General features: G+C 37.1%; 2 non-coding genes across 2 annotated transcripts; both read right to left on the bottom strand.

The window, feature by feature from the left end:
* Positions 1-10,111: 10,111 nt before the first annotated feature.
* Positions 10,112-10,182, bottom strand: MIR31 (microRNA mir-31). The gene has a single exon (NR_106227.1). It is a non-coding gene; the product is annotated as a microRNA mir-31 (primary transcript).
* A 12,415-nt stretch (positions 10,183-22,597) lies between these two features.
* LOC115935900 (small nucleolar RNA SNORD55/SNORD39) lies at positions 22,598-22,673 on the bottom strand. Its single transcript, XR_004071491.3, has one exon. It is a non-coding gene; the product is annotated as a small nucleolar RNA SNORD55/SNORD39 (small nucleolar RNA).
* Between the last annotated feature and the right edge of the window lie 571 nt (positions 22,674-23,244).

Genomic DNA, 23,244 nt, shown 5'->3' with positions numbered 1-23,244 from the left:
TGTTTATCTTGTCTTCTCAAGGTGGTATCTGATTTGCCTATAATATACAATTAAGGTTGTCATAGCAATACTTCACCGTGTTCCGTTAAAAGCACCATGACTCCTAGATGTTCTTTCCCTTAAAGAAGTTACAAGACAATAGACTAATACTATTGATCTATTGGCAGATGGGTAATTTCAAGCTGTGAAATAAAGAGAAAGACCAGGCATGCTTCCCCTGGGCCTCAAGCAGAAATGAGGACACTGGATGTGGTCCGTGGAAATGTAGGGCGTTGCATGCGAGGCAATGTGGATGTCGTTGGCTGTCTTTTCAAAGGATGACGTTCTAGTGAGTGATACACAATTAACTTCGAGACTTTTCGGGAAGTCAGTGCTGTCATTAGTTGTGCCTTATGTGTCTCCAAAAAGAAACTTGATTTTTACCTACTTGCTTTGCCTTTGAAACCTAGATTGTAAGGGTTTGAAATGATCATAAATTCTATTCACTTAATAAAAATTCTGTCAGTCATTTTAACAAATATTTACTGAGTGCCTACCAATGATAGCACTGAAACCTAGATATTCCACATTTGATTCCTTAGAGATTGGTTTTAATGTTTCATTATATCGTTTTTCTTGGCTTTCCTGAGAACAAGAAGTTGCTAGTTTTTAGATTCAATTGTAATTTTGCCATGTCCTAACAGCTGCAGAAAAAAACACACATACCAAAATATATTAACAAAGAATTACAAATATTAGCTAAAGGCAAGAGAAATGCCATGGAAGACTTTGCATTATCAGCATGCTGCTTGATTACTACTTTTAAAAACAGTCCATTAATGTTTAAAAAATTAAAGAAGACTAGGATAAAGGAATGCTAAACTGATTCTGGGTACAGCCATAAAAGGCTGCTTTCAGGAGCACATGAAGAAAAGCAAAAGATGAGATTAAATTAGAAATGGGATATTCATGCTATAGCTATAAAATGATTTACTGAGATATTTGGTATTACACAACTTAGGAATGAAATCAAAGTTGAAAAATCTTGGAAATTTCACAGACTATTAGACTGGATGACTTTAATCTAGAAAAATCCTTTTTATTTTCATGGCTTCTCTAACTTCTTCACTCAGCAAATCACTGAACATAAAATCCATTTGTGGTGTAAGTGTCAAAAGAACTTGACCTAAAGTTGAGCACAAAGTGAAGAGACTCAGCCTCACATCTTCTCCAGAGTTCATCTAAAATTATTGGAAGCAATAAAATAAGAGATAGTAAAAGAGAGGGCAAACACGAAATGTTGGGAATTTACATGGGCTCTATTTAGAAAAGGTGAGGAAGAATAAAGAAAAAGAATCTTTAAAATTCAAGACTTTTTCAAATGTTAGCAATCCTAAATCTTGTAAGTGTGTGGCTTGAAGGACAAGGCACATTATGAAAAAGAGAGAATCAATAATTGGGGTCATAAGTTTTTAAATCAATACAACTATTTTAGTGTTTGTGGAAGTTCTGTTAAGAGAGTAGGAAAATAATTCAAAATTTTAAGTGTACTTAGATATATAAATACTTCTATCCAGTGATGGCATTTGGTGAGTGTAGGCAGAAAAGGCTTACATCCCTTATGAAGAGGAACTACCCCATTCATAAATTCCTATGACTGAGCCAGCCACGTTGTGTAGCAGGCTGGAGGTGGTTGGACCAGAGGTGGTATATATGACCAAAGGGCTGCCTATGCGAGAAACCTATAATGAGGCCTGGTCCAAAAGGAGAACTGGGCCCATCAGGTTCTCTCTTGGGAACTGGAACTGGGATAGGTAAAGACTCTGCTACAATTAACGGTGGGAGGTGAAGCTGAAAGGTCATGAAGTAGAGACAGATGACAGTACCCATACAATTCTCTCTAAGACAAGTCTATGGTAAGAGGAAAAACGAGTAAAAAAAAAGGTAAAGTGAAAAAGACTCTCAGAGGGGAGGAGGGAAGCATTGAGCATAGTCATAAAGAAAATGACAGGTGAGGAAAAGAGCATACCCTTAAAGCTGCTTTGGTTCCTGACATCATCTGGTCCTAGGCCTTACAAATTCTTACACTGGACCCCTTCTCCTCGAGGTAGCCAGGGCAAGCATCTGATCCATAAAATAGAGCTAACCAGAATAGCTTATATAATAAAGCACTGCTGGAAAGCCTGAGCAGAGAAATGTGTCCTCATTTATTGAAAGCAACTGCAGCATTGTGCGTGTGTGTGCGTGTGTGTGTCTCTGTGTGTGTGTGTTTACACCTTAAAAGCTGACTCCTTGGAAGTACTTTGTATATGAAACAGAACAAATGATAATTGCTATGACAGATATTCAACAAATGTGTTATATGTGCAAGGTTTTGTACTAGATACTGTGAAGATAAAAATATACAGAGAAGACGTGCACTCTATCTTCAAACAATACTTAGAGGAGGATCTCTTTTTTCTCCCTCACAACCACGAATAAGCTGAAGAATAAATTCCGCCCTTTAAACACGGCAGGTGCACAATGATGTTTTACAGAAACAAATGCTTTATATGATTGAATCACATACAATGCTTTTGGGACACATAGGAAAAAAGCAATTTTATTTAAGAGGATCAGGGAAGATTTCATCAAAGAAATGTAATTTTCACTGGGCATTATGGGATGGGCAGTTCTTCAGTAAAAAGAGAAACATGGAAAAATACACAAAATGGCATGACGATGTAAATGTGTGTTAGATTTTTAGAACAGTCTGCTTTGGTTAGGGCACAGGTACCTGGGAGATGCAAGAGAGGAAAAATGGTTTGGTGCAAATTTGTGGAGCACATTAATTATAAGGCTAAGGAATTATGACTTTATTAAGTAAAACAGCAAGACATTAAGATCATCAAATGTATGTTTTAGGAGGATAACTCTAGCAGACATGGAAAACAGGTTCAGATTGGGAGAAAGGCAGGAAATAGAGGCTGGGAGATGAATTAGAAGATTTTAAGCTGGCTGCTTGTGAGCTGGGTATGAACAAAGGCAATGGCAGCAGTAATGGGAAGCAGTGACTACCTGAGAGACACTGCAGAGATTTAATCAACAGGATTTGACACATGATTAGATGGGGGGAGGACGTGTAAGAGTAGGTGAGAAAAAAATGAAAGGTAACATTCAGGTTCCCAATGTGAATGCGTGGCAAAGCTTTTAACCAAGATAAGACAAGAAGCCATTTAGATTGCAGTAGGATTCTGGTTTTCTAAGGATTGAGTTTGTGGTACAAATGGCACAGCCATTTGGGGGGATTAAAAAAGCAGCTAGAAAATGCAAAACTGCAGTAAAGCAGAGAAGTCTGGACTAAAAATGTTAGGTAGCACATCTTCAGTGTTTGTAAGAGCTGAAAACCAAATGGTAGATACAGATGCCCTAGGAAGAAAGAGAAATCAAGATTTAAAAGATTGGAAAACTATTGAAAATCTGCTTTAAGAGGAAGGGTGAATTCAGTGACTAGTCAGAGAGAAGACTGAGAGACAGTTGTTACAAATGTGATGAATAAGAGTAGTGTCATGAACATCAAAAAGGGAGCCTTGAGGGAACTAATGGTCAACAATGGAAGTGACTACTGGGTTCGCTGATGATTCAGTCATGAACACCTCACCTTTGGAAGCAGCAGTTCCAATCTAATTATGAGAACAGAGGATAGATTGTAACGTGTCATGAAGAAACAGATGCAATAAATATTAGCTCTTTTTGCTAGAAGTTAGGGCACAAAGAGAATATGATGGATGGGCCAGTAACAAAGAGGAGTGACAGCATCCAGGGAAGTTTAATTTTTAGATACACGAGAGGGCAGAAGTGAATAAACCTGTGGAGAGAATGTGAATATCCAAGAAAAAAGTTTTGTTTCATGAGACAGTGACATTAAATCCTTCAATGGCCCCTCATCTAACTTATGATATTACTTGTACTTCTCATAAGGCTTAGGAGACCTGTGTTGGGCCCCATCCGTGTATTGCACACCCCATTTCCTCTTTTCACCGTTATTCTCAACACTCCAGACATGTCAGTTGTTGATGTGCCAAAATTTCTAGCTTCACAGCTCTCACATATGCTGTCTGGGATACTCTTCCCCTGCCCCGCGACCTCTTTTTTTTTTTTTTTTGCCTGATCTTAAATAATATTTCTTCCTTAAAGTGGTTTTCCTTTACCACTTCCTGTCTAAATTAGGTGTCTTTGTTATGTTTCCATACACAAACAAGAAAGTCCTTCGCCATAATAATCAAACTTGCAATGGTTATCTTTTTTCTTAGACTGCAAGTCATGGAAAGGTACGGACTATGTATGGTACATGGGAGGTGCTTAATAAATACTGAATGATGAATAAATAACTGAAAAAATCTAGGTCATGGCACAGGAAGTCAGGAAAAGGCTTTCTGTGCTTCTAATAAAACTGCTAGGACTTTTATATTCAATTCAGGTAATGATGCAAAGAAGAGTTATCTAATTCAAAATAATTATAAGCACCATGTAATAACTTTGAATGTGTTACATTTAGGGAAATATTCATCTATAGACTCTAATATTTCAATTTTAATATATGGGCTTTCTCTTATTATTGGATTTGTGACCTTACCGCCAATTATATTTGCTTCGTTTTTTTTACCTCTTTTTCATTCTCAAGTTCCGATTGTTTTTTCAAGTACACTAGACCTGGATCTCCTTCCCAAGATAACCTCTGTCTCTCCAAGATCCTGCAATAGTTCAACATAATTTTTTATGAGAAGTCTCCCAAGTCCAATATTTGAGTTTCTTATACACGTTTTACAAATCAAGAAAGGTTTGCAAGAAGAAAGGCAGGTGAGAAAACACAGGCAGGGATCATTCCGGGTCATACAAATTCCATGAATGCTCTTCTATAAAAACTTTCAATGGCCAAGTAATTAACTTGGAATCAGCAAGTCAAATCACTCATTTTTTCGCAAAGTTAAGCAATTAGATAGAACATATTTCCAAAGAATGCAAACCACGAAGGTGGCTTGCTTCCAAGTAACTACATCATTTTCCTGTAATGCCATCCCAGTTTGTTTCCTCATGCATGCTTGATGATTCTCCTCACTATGGATCTTTTTGGACTTCCAGATTTTGACTCCTAAACTTATCAAATTAACTTTATTGACAGAAAGGGTTTCTGCTTTTGTTGGATACATGTAGATTATGTGCCTGCTCAGACAGTGTAAACTGCCACTCTTTGGTAATCTTATCTTCAAAAAAGGACACACACCTGCCCTGATACTTACTCAAATACTTACTCAGATTGACTAATGAACTTATAATGAACTTTCTTATCATTTACCAACTGGGCTTTGCTCTCAAGGACATAAAAACTATGATCTTTACATCTGGGACATATCAGTAATTCTTAACAGTAAAAATATATGACCATGTATGCAGTTCATGGGCAAAGTCCATTAACACTCACTTAAAACTAGTATTTTCTTCATCCAAGAGTAATAACTAAACATACTTCTTAAACTGAACCATGCATTCAAGAAACCTTAGGTAACATCTAACGTGTTATCTATGAAGTCTTCCCCAGCTACGCGACAGGAGGATCTTGCTTACCCACATTCCTATTAGGTTTCCCAAAGTTTGGCTACTTGAGCAGCACTTTCACAATTTTTGTCATATTCCTTGACTATAAATGCCTTAACATTTTATTTAATTTTAAAAATATTAAAACAAATTTACTTTTAAAAGGAGATGCTGTGTATTTTTCTAATGTATATTAATATACAAAACATTATATAGAAATAAGAACATCATCTAGGTTTCAGTGAAAACTAAAAGTACTTTGGTTTTAATGCTTTGGTTTTGTTTGTTTTACAAGACAGGGTCTTGCTATGTTACTCAGGCTGGCCTTAATTCCTGGGATGCAGCCATCCTCCCACCTCAGCCTCCCGAGTAGCTGGGATTATAGGTGCATGCCACTGTTCCTCGCTTTAATGTGGTTTTGAGACAAGTATTGATTCAGTAGGAAATCCATTCTAGTGGATCCAACCAGCCTGCCCTACCTTTTTGCTTCTGCATTCCTAGATGAGATAGCTGAAAGGGGATGGACTCAACAACACAAATTTCCTATCAGTCTAGCTGCTACAAATACAATGGTAAACGATTAAAATCCTACAAATTAAAACAGTACAGCCAGGCTTAGAATAAAATATTTTAATTTTTTAAAAATTTTAATCATTTCAAAAGCAAACTTTTGTAGGAGTGAAAGGAAAAACGGAGGGTTGAAAAGAATTTATAAGCCATATCTTAGAACTTTTATTTGTACAGCTTCTTACCATTCTCAAAGCAGTTTTATATACCTTACCTGATTTGAATCTCATAATAAGCCAATGACATAAAAAGCAAGTATATGAGTCATAGAATAATTATCATTTTATTTCTAGGCATTTAGATAAAGAGAAGCAGGACCTTTCCTCAAGATAAAACTAAAATACCACATTTCTTCTGTTTTTGACTGGAATTATTTAGCAAATAAGTGCTTCAGGTTGGATGAGAACAAAGGTTATCTGCCTTCTATCCAGAACTCTGCTTTTTTTCTCACATTTAAGTTAGACAAAAACAACATAAAACAATAAAACACTGAAATAAATTTAAACACAATTACTAAAAAAACCCAACTTTTTTTATAAATTGTCTTCCAATTTGCTTACGTAGTTTTCACAGCTGTATTTTGCTTTTCCCTCTTTTCTTTCTAATACACCATATAATCTCTTCTACTATTACCCCCAATTTACAAATAAGAAAACAGGTTAAACGATCTTCCCCAACTCATGTACATGGTTACAAAATGGCAGAACTGGGACTAGGACCCAGATCTTTGTGCATTTCATTCTGACACTCCTTCTACTACACTACACTACCTCATAAAGGAAAAGACATCTCAATTTTTTAAAATCTGCAAAAATAAGAAATAGCTCAAGATATGATCCTTTAGTTTACAGAAAGACTTATCACAGTAAGAGTCCTAAAAATCTTGATAATTCCTTCTGCATAATTAGACCTAGTCTGTAGCCGAAAAGAGCTCATATGTCATTTACAATTTGACACAAATCCTAGAGAAAGAATATTTAGAGGTAAAGGATTTGGGTCAGTATCAAGGCAATCAAAAAAGAAAACAAAACATCTTGAAAATTATAATATGAGCCAATGGAGAAAAAAAGCATTGAAGTTAAAAACAACTCTGGAAGCGTATCACCATCACCCCATACATGGTGCAGTGAGTGCTCCTGTGAATAGTTATAAGGCTGTTTATGTAAGAAACCTCAGAGTAAGAAGGACAATTACAAAGCCTTTTTCCAGTTTTTCATAAGCACAGATACAGTGGGAAAGCAGGCTGCATTTAAGACCACGACCAAGTTCTATACTGGGAATTGTATAAGACTTAGGACAGTATATATACACACACACACACATATATGTATATATATATACACACACATATATGTATATATATACACATGTATATATATTCTCGAGAATATGTATACATACATATATATACATATTCTTGAGATGGAGTCTCGCTCTGTCACCCACGCTAGAGTACAGTGGCGTGATCTCAGCTCACCGCAACCTCCACCTCCCTGGCTCAAGCAATTCTCCTGCCTCAGCCTCCCAAGTAGCTGGGATTACAGGCGCGTGCCATTGCACCTGGCTAATTTTTCTATTTTTAGTAGAGACGGGGTTTCACCGTGTTGGCCTGGCTGGTCTCGAACTCCTGACCTCAGGTGATCCACCTGCCCCGGCCTCCCAAAGTGCTGGGATTACAGGCGTGAGCCACCACACCCGGCCTCAAAGCATAGTTGTCAAGCTGGATCAGAATCAATAGGAGGATGCTTATTAAAAATGAAGATTTGAAGTCTCAGTCAAGATGCATTAAATAGAATGTCTAGGGAATGGTTTGGGAATCTGCATTTTTAAACAAGCTCTCTAGGTGATAATACAACAATGAAGTTTAAAAACCACTGACTTCAAGAAGTTATTGGACACTTTAGAATATTAATTATTTTAGTCTCTTACACTGATGTTCCTAAGTCTGAAGTTTTAGGGGTTTGGGTTTCTCCCCGCAAACATTGTTCACTTGGAATCAAAAAAGAAGCTTCAGGTGTTTAGTAATTAGAGTAAAATACATTCAGATGTGGAGGATGGCGCTTGGCAAGCAATGTTCATTTCCACACATGGAACCCAGCTCATCAACTACATTGAGGTCACGGGGGCACTGGATATGTCTGTAACTGATGTAGATGAGGGTACATGGAACTCTGCAAAATGCAAAAGAAGCCCAAATAAACTGATGAAACAAGTTTTTAAAACTAAGTTATAGGTAAAACAAATAAACCAGCTCTTGTAATAAACTGTATGTCCTGGCCAACTGACCCTGCAACAAATTACTATTAATATAAAGAATGGATAAGGCACTGTGAATCTAATTTCCAGCTAAAGCTGTTTTGTGAGTTCTTAAAAGCCTTCATAGGCAAGATCAGCTTGTACAATGATGTCTTTAAACAAATTATCCTTATATAAAGAGATGCTTATAAAAGTTGTAGACTAAAACTACCTCACTTTTGTGCTACACATTTTTGTTAAATTAGCAGCTTAGTTTAATATACTCCAAGAGGCATGAAATGAAGGTATAATGTGATCTTTCTGTATGTTTTAATACCCTGAGTAATAATAATGACAATGGAGAACAGTGATTGCTACTTTATTTCTTGGAAAAGCATTAAAATTAACATGATATTTTATTTATTAAAAGCAAAGCTTTTTATTAAAACTTCAATGCTTAAAAACATGAAACATCAAACAGTATTTATTAAACATTAGTATTAAACATTAAAATACAATTGTATTTATTGAACATTCTTACTCTTTAAAGTGAATGTGTAAAAACCACTTTTAAAAGAGATCTACAAATAATGAGTAACTCCAGAAACAAAGGAAGACGAGGAATGTGAACTAACCAGGAGAAGAACTTGAGATCCTTGACAATTAACTCCTTGGTCTCTCAAGATTTCTGTCTTTACAAAGAATTCTACATGTACTATAGTTCTGGCATAGAATTTCTACACATTTCACATAAAATCCCTTGTCTCTAACTAAAGAAAACTTTTTCTTAGTAGTGAAATAAATGTGTTGAGTGTCTACTGGTATGCATATATCAAGAATTTTAGAGACACTAAATTTTTAGACATGTGATAAGAATCATCTGATAAAATACCTTATTTCCTTATCTCGAGGGTCCTATGGAGTCACTATTATTATTCTCATTTTACATTTGTGTAAACTGTGGCTCAGAGGTTAAATGACTTAAGAACGCACCAGTAATGAGATTTGACCATAAGTTTTACTTTGAAGCTCATGCTTTTCCCAATAAAATATGCTGATTTCCACAAGTCTATGGATCCAATGACACATTTACTGTGACTGCTTTAAAGAGTTAGGTTTGCAGGCCCAGAACTCAACATTATCTGTTTATTTCTTTATTATTAGTTTTGTGCCAGGGATTTCACCAAAGACATTTATAATGCAAAAACTATAATTATTTGATATCTCTTTTGCATCAGGGTAGAGTTTCAAAAATATGTATTGAGAACCTACTATGTGTCACACACTCTAAGGATACAGTGGTTATCCCTAACAAGGTCCCTAACCCTCAAGAAGCTTACATGGTAGTGCGGGAGAAAAGACACTAAGCAAGTAAACAAATATGTTTCAGGGAGCACCAATGTTTCTGAAAAAGCAGAGTAATGGGATAAAGGGTGACTGAAGTGCTGGAGTATTTTAGATAGCATGGTCACAGAAGGCTTCTCTGAGGAGATGATATCCTCGCTGAGGCCCAAATGATGAGAGAAAGGTAGGCAAGCTAAGAGGTAAGAACATCCTAGGTATGTCCAAGGAATAGCCATACAGGCCAATGTGGCTAGCATGGAGTGAATTCATGGTAGGACACAATACATAGCAGGACAGGAAGTAAGGAAGGTGAGAAAGGCCATGTCATGGAAATCCACATCCAAGGAAGGGCGCACATACACAGCAATACACGAAGGACTGGCATGCAGGTGGCCATGGCTGCTGTCAGACAGGAAAGATGGCAATATGTTGGCATAGCAGGTTCCCAGTTCAACAGCTATGCCAGCATCTTGCCTCCTCTCCAGTTCCAAGTTACAGGAGAATACTATGAGTCTTCAGTGTTTTACTTTTCCAGAATTTTTCCTTTCACCTGAGGGAGGGAAAACACACTCATTAATTGAAAGCACACTTATTTCTGATCATAACAACATAGTCTTCCTTAGAGTGTACACTTTTGAAGATGTAGTTAGGCACAGGAGGTTTGTGGGTAGTTCCATTTTTTAGTGGTCTTTGATCTAAAATGAACCTCGAGAATGTTTATGGACTACTTGTGAAACCACAGGGATGAAATTGTGACAAAAATTTTATTAATTCAATAATGTCTAAAGTTGATGACAGTTAATTATAGGCTATTACCACCATATTTACAGCCCACAAAATATCCCAGTGACTCTCAGTACAATTTTATTTTTACTCTAATAACTTTACTTGGTCAATTTCTGCCACTCAAATGTATTTAAACAATAACAAACTGTGGCTCAGCAGTGTGTAGTTAGTTCACTGCTTTATGTGCTCTTAAAAATAATGTTATTTTTGGATTTTTTTAAAGACATTCTTGCTCTGTCATCCAGGATAGAGTGCAGTGGTGCGACCATAGCTCACTGCAGCCTCAATCTCCCAGGCTCAGGTGAATCCTCCCACCCTAGCCTCCCAAGCAACTGGGACTACAGGTGTGTGCCATCACTCTTTTTTTTTTTTTTTTTTTTTGAGACGGAGTCTCGCTCTGTCACCCAGGCTGGAGTGCAGTGGTGCAATCTCGGCTCACTGCAAGCTCCGCCTCCCGGGTTCACGCCATTCTCCTGCCTCAGCCTCCCTAGTAGCTGGGACTACAGGCGCCCGCCACTGAGCCCGGCTAATTTTTTGTATTTTTAGTAGAGATGGGGTTTCACCGTGGTCTCGATCTCCTGACCTCGTGATCCGCCCACCTCGGCCTCCCAAAGTGCTGGGATTACAGGCGTGAGCCACCGCGCCCGGCCTTTTTTTTTTTTTTGTATTTTTAGTAGAGACAAGGTCTCACTATGTTGCCCAGGCTGGTCTCAAACCCTTAAACTCAAGCCATACTCCTGCCTCCACCTCCCAAAGTGTTTGGATTACAGGCATGAGCCACCATGCCCTGCCAAAAATAATGCTCTTTTGAGCCAAAAATTCCCAGCTAGAAACTTATTTCACAAGTACATTTGCAAAAGTACCACTAAGTTCTAGGTCCAAGGATGTTCACTGCAACACTGTTTTTAATAGTAAAAGACTGGAGACAACTTGAACACTCATCAGTATGATTGGTACAGGCTAAATAAATAATATAGTTATACAACAGAGTATTTGGTGGTCCTTACAAAACAGTAAGGCATAAGAATAATGACATTATGTATAACTTTTGTGCAAGTGGAAATGTATACACAGACACATACCTGGAGGGCATACATATATATTTTTTATTAAAGGATAAATGAGCAATTTATTATTTTAAATAAAAAAATTGGATAGGATTATAAATTATGTTTGCTTTCCTCTTTATATGTCTCTATTAAAAAACTAGTAAGTAATACGTATTATTTACCCAAAATAGAGTGTAAGGTAACCTATAAAGGTAAAACATTTTGTTATACAGTGCTACCAAGGTATAGATAAGGAAGAAGCATACTCTTTTAAATATGATTCTAGTATCAATTGCCTTTGCCAGAAACAAAAGTCCAGCATTACCTAAGCCTGGTACTAGGTATACACATATGCAATCACTCATGCATATACAGTATGTGGTGTCTGTTCTAGTGAGGGTAGGAACTTATGAGTGTTCTATTGCACAAGAGCCTGTAACATCTTATCCTGAGGCTAGGTAACTTGTGGAAGAGGTACTAATTGACTTCCTAGGATACAATTCAACTTAATTGCATGATCTATTAATGTAAGGGTATTTAGGAATTTGGGGATCATTAAGTACAGAGCATTGAATCAAAATTAATGGCAAATGCAAAACAGATTAGGTAACAAAATTCTGAATTAAGAAGATTTAACTGAATAAAGCTTCTCCAATAAACTCATTATTTTAAAAAATATTACTAGTATCTGATATTCATAATTAAGAGGCAGGTACAAGCTGCATCATTTTAGAAGGTATATGGTACATATTTGAAAACAATAATTTCTTGTGACTTTTTTCAGTTCCATTTTGCACATAAAAATTTCAGATTCAAGGCCAGGCATGGTCTTGAATACATCTCAGCACTTTTGAAGGCCAAGGTGGAAGGATCACTTGAGGCCAGGAGATCAAGATCAGCCAGAGAAATATAGCAAGATTCCATCTCTACTAAAAATAAAAATAAATTAGCCAACTGTGGTGGCATGCACCTGTAGTCCTAGCTACTTGGGAGAATGAGACATGAGGACTGCTTGAGCACAGGAGTTTGAGGCTGTAGTACTGTACTCCAGCATGGATGACAGAGCGAGGCTCTTTCTCAAAAAAAAATTCAGATTCATTTTGCAAAGAAAATTGAATAACAGCAACTATCTGATTTACCAGTCAGATGTAGCAGATACCTGAATATTTAAAAGGAGGAAGAAAACTTACTTTTTAGGTTATCAAATAATTTCTCAATGTGTAATTGAAAAGTCTAGAAAAAAACTGTACTCTTTTGAAGAAGCTGTTGCTGTTGAAACTGAGGTGCTTTCTTTAATTTCTCTAATATATCCTGAGAATCATGGCTTTCACCAGGTTACTGGTAAAACCCACACCCTCACCACATATACCTTAAACAAATTTCTTGCAAAAATCTAACCTAACCAGGAATTGTTACAATGGGAAAACAAATCAGGTATACATATATACCTGATTATAGCCCTTAGCAGTTAAGGTTAAACCTTGAAAAATGCTGACAAAAAATTGCCCTGGAGAGAATGCAGGGCCCATTTATAATTTTTTTCCTAAACGAAGAAATTTTCTTTTACATTTCAAACTTTTAGTATTGTAACTAACAAAATAAAGTTCAAAGTCTAGGATTCTTCAAATTATTCTAACTTTAAATTCATTTAAAATTAATAAGGTGACTTTACTTCTAAATAACTGATATAAAACTATTCTGGCAGCAAATCTAGCATGTTCCAGACATATGAAGGGCAAGGGGGAGTTAGCTATACCAACCCCAATTAATACACAGACATAAAGAATAAGAACTCAATCACAGTAACTGAAAAAAATGGAGTAACTAACACTCACTGTGGCTTTTCAGAGCTGAAACACAGTCTACTTAATGCCTCATTTTTAAAAAAGCGTTTTCTAAAAAGGGGTTGGGGTAGGGGTTGATTATGTATAAAAAGTTAGAATGTCCTATTTTTCATGTACAGTATTATGAAAAACTTTGTGGTCCAATCAAGAATATAACTGTAGGAAAAAATAACATTCACTGAATGTGTTGGTATTGCCTTTGGGAATAGACAATTTAACAGGATGTGCTCTAAGCTACTCCCTAAATTGATAGAAGCCATATGTGTCTCTGCCCTACGTCTGTGGGGAGTCGTTTGCAGGAAGAAAGGAGTACAATTATATATACATATATTCAAAATAAATAAATAAATATATATATATATTCAAATGAATGAATAAATACAATCTCTTATAAATTGGCGAAGACAACATTATGGCCCCTGGAAGGACTCAAAACCTATGGAGGGTTCCATGTATTAATGCCATTCATTGTACACTTGATCACCATCCATATCGCACAAAAAAGTACCAATGAAGGAAAAAACAATTACAATAGAAAGATATTTTATTTATTTGTGCTTAAACAGTCATCTATAGTATTATTGAGGAGAAATACTGAAATAATTACAGACACTTTTAGAGTAAAAAAAGGCAACATATAGGAATGGCTAAGAAAAGAATTTATAAAATCAAAGATTTTTGAAGTGTCTTTACATTAGCAAGCCTGTATATGTATACATGTGTGCGTATACACATACATAGCATACGTAATTTTAATTTTTATATAATCTTTTTTATGGAAGAACACCACCGAAGACAGAATATAACTCTTTTAAATTTAGGAATTATTTTAAATTTAAATAAAATACAACTGAATATCTCTATCAGGTATCAGAAACGATCCCCAGGGCAACTACAAAGTATAGAAAAACTGACAAAAAGGAGTTAGGTTTTTATTCTCTGCCCCACCAGCCCTGTCTTGCCTGCTGGAAGACCTCATCACACTCTCTTCCCTCTGCCTATCCAACTTCCCACACCCCCCAATATACAGACACACCACAGTACCTACACCAGGCTTGTCCTCCCACAAAATGCCCTATTTCCCAAAATTCCACTCCACTACCCTTCTAAATTCCCGTTTCCTCTTCACATATGTTGTCTATAGCAATGAGGAAGAGGAAATCTACCCCTACATTATAAGGATTCAAGACAAACTGCAAATTGTTAATAAGCTTAAGCATCCAAAGGGATCCCAATTTTTAGGAGACAAGTATTATACTAAACTAGTAATTAGAAAATATGGAAGATATTTTGAATTCAGAGCTCTCTATTCTATAACCCCTTGCTTAAAATGGGCCAAAATTAAAACATTTCCTATTTTCCAAAATTCATAAAAACCCACTGAAAAGGGAAGGTGGGGGACGAGGGGAGAAGTAACTATCTTTTCTGAGTAAGCAGTATATACTTTTACATTTTTCCCATACTTAATCCTCAGAAAACTGGCAGTGGTAGATATTATTATCGCCTATTTATAACTGACTAAGCTGAGGCTGAAAAAGTTTATCTAGAGTAAACATCTCAAAGTCATCAACCTACTAATAATTCCATTAATTTAACATTTGTTGGTCTTCTATTATATGCCAGGCACCGTGCTGAAGACAGGGCCTTTACCTATAATGGGTTTCCAAGTGGGAGGTGACAGTATATATTTCCACATAATTTGGTAAATCCTATGATCAAATTATACACAAGCTATAATAAGAACAAATACAGCATCATGATGGATTACAATGATGGCTGAATTCTCCCTGAATCCAAATCGTGGCCATGTGACTTTGCAGTACATATTCTGACTCTGGAGTTAGCTGTACAATTTGTCTTGGTCAGCTTGTGATGTGAGCAAGACATGATGCAAACAGAGCTTAAAAAGCACTGGTGAGACTAGGCCTGCCTGCTCTCTTGATCCTTTGTCATCATGAGAGCATACCCAGACTACTCTACTAAAGAATAAGGCACAAAGAACATGGCCACGTCTCCCTAGTTATCCCCCCAGCCAAGGCCCATCTAGATCAGCCAAAAGCAAGCCAACCCCAACATGTGAGCAAAGCCAACCAAAATTAATAGAGCTGCTTAGGTGACCCACCCCAGATGTGTAAGCAGTAAACACTGCTGAACTTATTTGAGGTTTTTTAGTTGTTTGCTATGTAGTATTATTGTAGAAAATAACTGATATAAGTATAATGATTAAAACCACATGCTTTGGATTTAGGCTAACCAGGTCAAAATTGTCATTAGAACAGCAAATAGGCCATGTGAATTCAAGTCACCCATTTCATCACATGCACAACAACAAAGTCACCAACTCCTTATTCTGCACTGTGCTGGTAAATGATAGGATTTCAATGAACATTTATAGATAAATGAGTAAACATTGATTAATTGTTTTGCTAGACTATAGGTTCCTTAAGAGTAGGAGGAAAGCCTTACTTATCTCTGTGTGCCCAGCATACACTGTGATGAAAGAGACTTATAGAGAGATCAGTCAGTACTGGTTACATGAGAAAGTACTACGAATTTGGATTACCTTATTAAGATGGATGGGAAACCACTAAAGGGCTGTAAGGAAGCCAAACAAGATTTGTGTTTGACAAGATTACTTTGGCTGCTCTATAGGGGTAAACGGACAGGAGGGGCCAGAATGGATGCACAGAAACCATCTAGGAGCCACCAAGGCTGTCTGTGCAGAGATGGTGTAACCTTGGATTAGAAAAAAAAAAGCACATAGATTCAAGATATATTTGGAAAGCAGAAGAGAAAAATTTGCTTGAGGCTTGAGGGCCTAAGAAAATGGAAGAACCAAGAAAAAAAACAGTTTTCTGCTCTATGCTCCTACATGAGCAGTGGTGACTTTCACTGATAGGGAGCTCAAAAACACAACAGATACTTTAAAAATGCAGACTCAGAGAGACTCTGAGTTAATCCTAGTCTAAGGCCACCACTGGGAACATCTATTCAAAGAATCTGTGACATCAATTTATGTGAAGAATGATATTCCTTGAACACTAAATCACTCCCTGTTGCACTAGAAAACTTCATTTGCCTTATGTAGCTGAAGTGGCCTGAAGGAAGGCTGTGCTGAACCTTTGCTAGATGGCAAAATACAGCCCCACTGTGGAAACTTCTTGAACTATATTGAACCTTCTAAGGAAACTAAGCTTAAGAAGGAAAGAGTATACATGCCTAATTTAAAATCAGCTTTAGAGACTGAGGATGAGTTCTTTCCTGCTTCACGAATTTTCCATGAATCTAAAAATTGAACTAGACTTTAGAACATGTACCTTATCACATTAGTTAATTCAAATGTTTATTCTCTACTAGAGCCATTTCTGTCTTTACGTATGAGCCATTCTACTTTCTCTGGATTTCATGGCCATGGACTGCCACCCAAATCCTAGTCAGTCACCTAAAAAATGTGTGCTGTTGACATTAAAGGAACGAGGGTGGTGAAAGTAGGGAGAGATCCATGCAAACCCATCAACACTTCTGGAAAGAAACCAAAGCATTCTGAAAGTGGGTGAACAACGTTTTCATGTGTGGAAATGTAGAGAATTTGGGACCATTATGAGTGACATGAGGAGCTCAGTGACTTACCAGTATTTATATGGTGCTTCCTACGACCCAGGCAAGCACTTTTTCATCAAAAAAAGACATTTCAAACGGACTTTTTCATTACTGTATAGCCACCACCCATAAAGATTTAGTACAGTGCTGCTTTAGTTTGAAAAATGGTGCCCCTCCAAAATTTACGTTAAGACAATCCCCAACGCAACAGGATTAAGAGGCGTGGCCTCTGAAAAGTGATTAGGTCATAAGGATTCCACCCTCATGGATGAGATTCGAATCCTTATAAAAGGGCTGGAGGTTGAAGGGAGCACTCTCTTGCCTTTCCACCTTCTGGCCATGTGACTACACAGTGTCCATCCTCTCAGACAGAGGCAGCAAAAAGGCACCATCTTTGAAGTGAAGACCTGGCTCTCAGCAAACACAAAACCTGCCAGTGCCTTGATCTCCCTGCCTCCAGTACTGTGAAAAATAAATTTCTCTTATTTATAAATTACCTAGCCTGTGGGATTTTGTTATAGCAGCACAAATGGACTATGACATGTGCATATCTTTAAAAAATAAAATATTTGTAATGGTTGATTTACACATTAAATTCATATTCTATATCCTCCAAAGTCTGAACCAAAGGTAAGATGTATTTAGAATATATTGTCAAGAGCTGTACATCTATTCTTTTATTAAATCCTAACTCCATACTGAAAAGCTGTTGAAGAATTTTTTTCCATTTTATACTACATAGCTGAGAAAACTAAACCTCAGAAAGGTTAAGTCATTAGTTCACAATCACAGTGCTAGTTAATGTTAGAATCTGAATTCAGCATGTCTTCCCTCAGAGTCTGCATTCTATCTGTGCCCCCAAACTAACTTCCAACATTACCACGCTTATTTTCTACGGACCAATGGGGCTTTTCTTTGGGGCTGGAATCATCTCCTCACTACCCCCTGGCATACTATTCCCACTTTGTTCCTGCCATTTCTTCTGCCCCTGAAATATTCCTCAAATGGTCATTCTGCTTCATCATTCCAAAAGGAAGCATTCTGAGCTCAAAACAAAACAATGATTCACCATGTTGATTCACAACAAAACTATAAATGACTCCATTTTCCGGTTTGTCAATAAGCTTCTGAATACTGTCGAAACACATAAAATACAAAACATTTATATTATCAGGCTAATGGTTGCCTGTGACCCAACTAAGACCAAAGTCAGACATAATGCACACATTTCAGAGGAATTTCCCAACTAATCCAAAAGTCAAGGGCTTCCAGATATTTCCATCACCCACAAGTGGCATTCCCTTAGAATGCTAAGTCTTGAGCCCTTTCCAAGTGTTGTTCCCTAACTCTGTAACACTCCCTGAACATGCCGCTTGGTCTACCTGGCAAACCAGAATTAATCCTTTAAGACAATGGTTAGGTAGTGCCCCCTTCTTTGCTTGTGTCTCTCCACTTCCACCACACACCTTAATGTAGTCCCTATTCTCATTGTACACATACCTCTCCCACTAGCTTTTGAGCTCTTTGTGGGCATGGACCATGTCTTCTTACACTTTTTATCCCAAGGCCCACCAAAGAACCTGCACATACATTAAGCCCAATAAATGCTGAATGGGCACGCTCATGACCTACAGATATTGACACTGTGATTGAAAAACTTCTGGATTCAGGAATGGGGTGTGTTTATTTTTATAATATCCAGCCAAATATCAAAGGTCTAGAGAAGCTCCTACAGGCATATCTTGGAGATATTGTGGGTCTGTTCCAGACCACCACAATAAACTGAATATCACAATACAGCAAGTGACACAAATTTGCTTTCCAGTGCATACAGAAGTTATATTACACTGTAGTCTATAAACTGTGCACTAGCATTATGTCTAAATAAAAGTACATATCTTATTTTTAAAATATTGCTAAAAAGCGCTAATGATCAGCTGAGCCTCCAGCAAGTTGTAACATTTTTACTGGTGGAAGGTCTTATCTTGATCTTGATAGCTACTGGCTGATCATACAGTGGTGTCAGCTGAAGGCTGGGGTGACTGGCAATTTTTTTTTTCTCACTGTTTTTTTTTTAACATTTATTTTAAGCTCAGGAGTATATGTGCAGCTTTGTTATATTGGTAAACTTGTGTCATCGGGGTTTGTTGTACATATTATTTAGTCACCAAAGTATTAAGCCTAGTACTCATTAGTTATGTTTCCTGATCTTCTCCCTCCTCCCAACCTTCACCCTCTTGTAAGCCCCAGTGTCTGTTGTTCCCTTCTACGTGTCCATGTGTTCTCATCATTTAGCTCCCACTTATAAGTGAAAATACCTGGTATTTGGTTTTCTGTTCATGTGTCAGTTTGCTAAGGATAAATGGCCTCCAGCTCCATCCATGTTCCTACGTGTTCTTTTTTATGGCTACATAGTATTCCAGGATTTATCTGTATCACATTTTCTTTATCCAGTCTATCACTGATGTACATTTTGGTTAATTTCATGTCTTTGTTATTGTGAATAGTGCCACAATGAACATACACGTGCATGTGTCTTTATGACAGAATGACTTATATTCCTTTGTAACAGCATGGTTTATATTCCTTTATGACAGAATGATTTATATCCTAGTAATGGGATTGCTGGGTTGAATGGTTATTTCTCTTTTTAGGTTTTTGAGGTATCTGTCTTCCACAATGGTTGAACAAATTTACATTCCTACCAACAGTGAATAAGCATTCCTTTTTCTCCACAACCTTGCCAGCATCTGTTATTTCTTGAATTTTTAATAAAAGCCATTCTGACTGGTGTGAGACAGTATCTCATTGTTTTGATTTGTATTTCTCTAATGATCAGTGATGTTCAGCTTTTTTTCATATGCCTGTTGGCTGTGTGTATGTCTCCTTTTGAAAAGTGTCTGTTCACATCATTCACCCACTTTTTTTTTTTAAGTTACAGGGCACATGTGCAGGATACACAGGTTTGTTACGTAAATGTGTGTCGTGGTGGTTTGCTGCACCTATCAACCCAAATTCTAAGTATTAAGCTTAGCATGCATTAGCTATTTTTCCTGATGGCTCCCTCCTCCTGACCTCACCTTGACAGCCCCCAGTGTGTGTTGTTCCCCTCCATTTCCATGCATTCTCCTTGTTCAGCTCCCATTTATGACAAGATCATGTGGTGTTTGGTTTTCTGTTCCTGCATTAGTTTGCTGAGGATAATGGCTTCTAGCTCCATCCATGTCCCTGCAAAGGACAGGAACTCATTCCTTTTTATCCTGTGCCCATTTTTTAATGGTTTTTTTTTTCTTGTAAATTGGTTTAAGTTTCGTATAGATGCTGGATATTACACCTTTCTCAGAAGCATAGTTTGCAAAATTTTTCTCCCATTCTGTAGGTTGTCTGTTTACTCTGTTGATAGTTTCTTTTGCTACACAGAAACTCTTTAATTAGATCCCATTTGCCAATTTTTGCTTTTGTTGAAATTGCTTTTGGTGTCTTCATCATAAAATCTTTGCCTATGTCCAGAATGGAATTGCTTAGGTTGTCTTACAGAGTTTTTATAGTTTTGGGTTTTACATTTAGTCTTTAACCCATCTTTAGGTGATTTCTGTATACTGTATAAGGAAGGGGTCCAGTTTCAGTCTTCTGCATACGGCTAGCCAGTTATCCCAGCACCATTTATTGAATATGGAGTCCTTTCCCCATTGCTTATTCTTGTCAACTTCATCAAAGGTCAGATAGTTGTAGGTGCAAGGCCTTATTTCTGGGCTCTCTATTCTGTTCCAATGGTTTATTTGTCTGTTTTTGTACCAGCACCATGCTGTTTTGGTTATTATAGCCCTAGAGTATGATCTGAAGTCAGGTAGCATGATGCCCTCAGCTTTGTTCTTTTCGCTTAGGATCTTCTTGCGTTTTCGGCTCTTTTTTGGTTCCATATGAATTTTTAAATAGTTTTTTTTCTAGTTCTGTGAAGAATGTCATTGGTCATTTGATAGGAATAACACTGAATCTATAAACTGCTTTGAGCAGTATGGCCATTTTAACAATATTGATTCTTCCTATCCGTTAGCATGGAATATTTTTCCATTTGTTTATGTTACCTCTGATTTCTTTGAAAAGTGTTTTGTAGTCCTCCTTGAAGAGAGCTTTCACCACCCTGGTTAGCTGTATTCCTAGGTACTTTATTCTTTTGTAGCAATTGTGAATGGGATTGTGCTCTTGATCTGGCTCTTGGCCAAATTGGTATAAAGCATTTCTAGTTTAGTTACTGTTGTTGGTCTAAAGTAATGCTAGTGATTTTTGTACCCTGATTTTGTATCCTCGGACTTTGAAGTTGTTTATCAGCTGAAGGAGCTTTTGAACCAAGAATATGAGGTTTTCTAGGTTTAGGATCATGTTGTCTGCAAACAGAAATAGTTTGACTTCCTCTCTTCCTATTTGGATGCCCTTTATTTCTCTTGCCTATTGCTCTGGACAGGACATCCAATACTATGTTGAATAGGAGGTGTGAGAGACAGCATCCTTGTCTTGTGTCCGTTTTCAAGAGAGATGCTTCCAGCTTTTGCCCACTCAGTATGATGTTGGCTGTGGGTTTGCTATAAATGGCTCTCATTATTTTGAGGTGTGTTCCTTCAATACCTAGTTTATTGAAAGATTTTAACATGCAGGGGTGTTGAATTTTATCAAAAGCCTTTTCTGTATCTACTGAGATAATCATATGGTTTTTGTCTTTAGCTCCATTTATGTGATGAATCACATTTATTGATTTGTGTATGTTGAACCAACTTGTATACCAGGGATAAAGCCTACTTGATTGTGGTGGATAAGCTTTTTGATGTGCTGCTGGATTTGGTTTACCAGTATTTTGTTGAGGATTTTTGCACTGATATTCATCAAGGATACTGGCCTCAAGTTTTTTTGTTGTTGTTGTGTCTCTGCCAGGTTTTGTTATCAGAATGATGTTGGCCTCATAGGATGAGTTAGGGAGGAGTCCCTCCTCAATTTTTGGAATAGTTTCAGTAGGAATGGTATTAGCTCTTCTTTGTACATATGGTAGAATTTGGCTCTAGTTCTGTTTGGTTGGTAGGCTATTTATTACTAATTCAATTTTGGAGCTCGTTATTGGTCTGTTCGGGGATTCAATTTCTTCTTGGCTCAGTCTTGGGAGGATGTATGTCTCCAGGAATTTATCCATTTCTTTGAGATTTTCTAGTTTATGTGCATAATGTTCTCTGATGGTTATCTGTATTTCTTTAGGGTCAGCAGTAATATCCTCTTTGACATTTCTAATTGTGTTTATTTGGATCTTCCAGTTTTTCTTATTAGTCTAGCTAGCAGTCTACCTACTTTAGTAATTTTTTCAAAAACCCACTCCTGAATTCATTGATCTTTTGAATGTTTTTTTTCATGTCTCAATCTCAGTTCAGCTCTGATTTTGGGTATTTCTTGTCTTCTGCTAACTTTGGGGTTTGTTTGCTATTGGTTCTCTAGTCCTTTTGGTTGTGATGTCAGGTTGTTAAACTGAGGTATTTCTAACTTTTGATGTGAGCATTTAGTGCTATAAATTTCCTGCTTAACACTGCCTTAGCTGTGTCCCACAGATTCTGGTATGTTGCATCTTTTTTTTTTTTTTCTCACATGCTCAGCTGTCCAAGGTTGGCTTCCCCACTGCACACTCGAGTGGTATGTTGCATCTTTGTTCTCAATAGTTTCAAAGAACTTGTTTTCTGCCTTAATTTTACTATTTACCCAAAAGTCATTCAGGAGTAGGTTATTCTATTTCCATTTAAATATATGGTTTTAAGTGGATTTCTTAGTCTTGTTTTCTAATTTGATTGTGGTGTGGTCTGAGAGGGTGGTCATTATAATGAGCCTAGTACTCATTATACAGCATTTGGTGAGGAATGTTTTGTGTACAATTATGTCATTGATTTTAGAGTATGTACCATGTGGCAGTGAGAATAATGTATACTCTGTTGCTTTTGGATGGAGATGTCTGCAGATGTCTATCAGTACATTTGGTCCAGTGCTGAGTTCAGGTCCTGAATATCCTTGTTAATTTTCTGCCTTGATGATCCGTCTAATATTGTCAGTGTGGTGTTGAAGTCTCTCACTATTATTTTGTGGTTATCTAAGTCTCTTCATAGGTCTCTAAGAACTTGCTTTATGAATCTGGATGCTCCTCTGTTGGGTGCATATATATTTAGATTAGTTAGGTCTTCCTGTTGAATTGAAGCCTTTACCATTATGTGATATCCTTTTTGTAATCTTTGCTGGTTTAA

The sequence above is a fragment of the Gorilla gorilla genome, chromosome 13 (genome assembly GCF_029281585.2).
Source record: "Gorilla gorilla gorilla isolate KB3781 chromosome 13, NHGRI_mGorGor1-v2.1_pri, whole genome shotgun sequence".
In the NCBI taxonomy this organism is placed as follows: Eukaryota; Metazoa; Chordata; class Mammalia; order Primates; family Hominidae; genus Gorilla; species Gorilla gorilla.
This window is presented reverse-complemented; position numbering and strand designations above follow the sequence as displayed.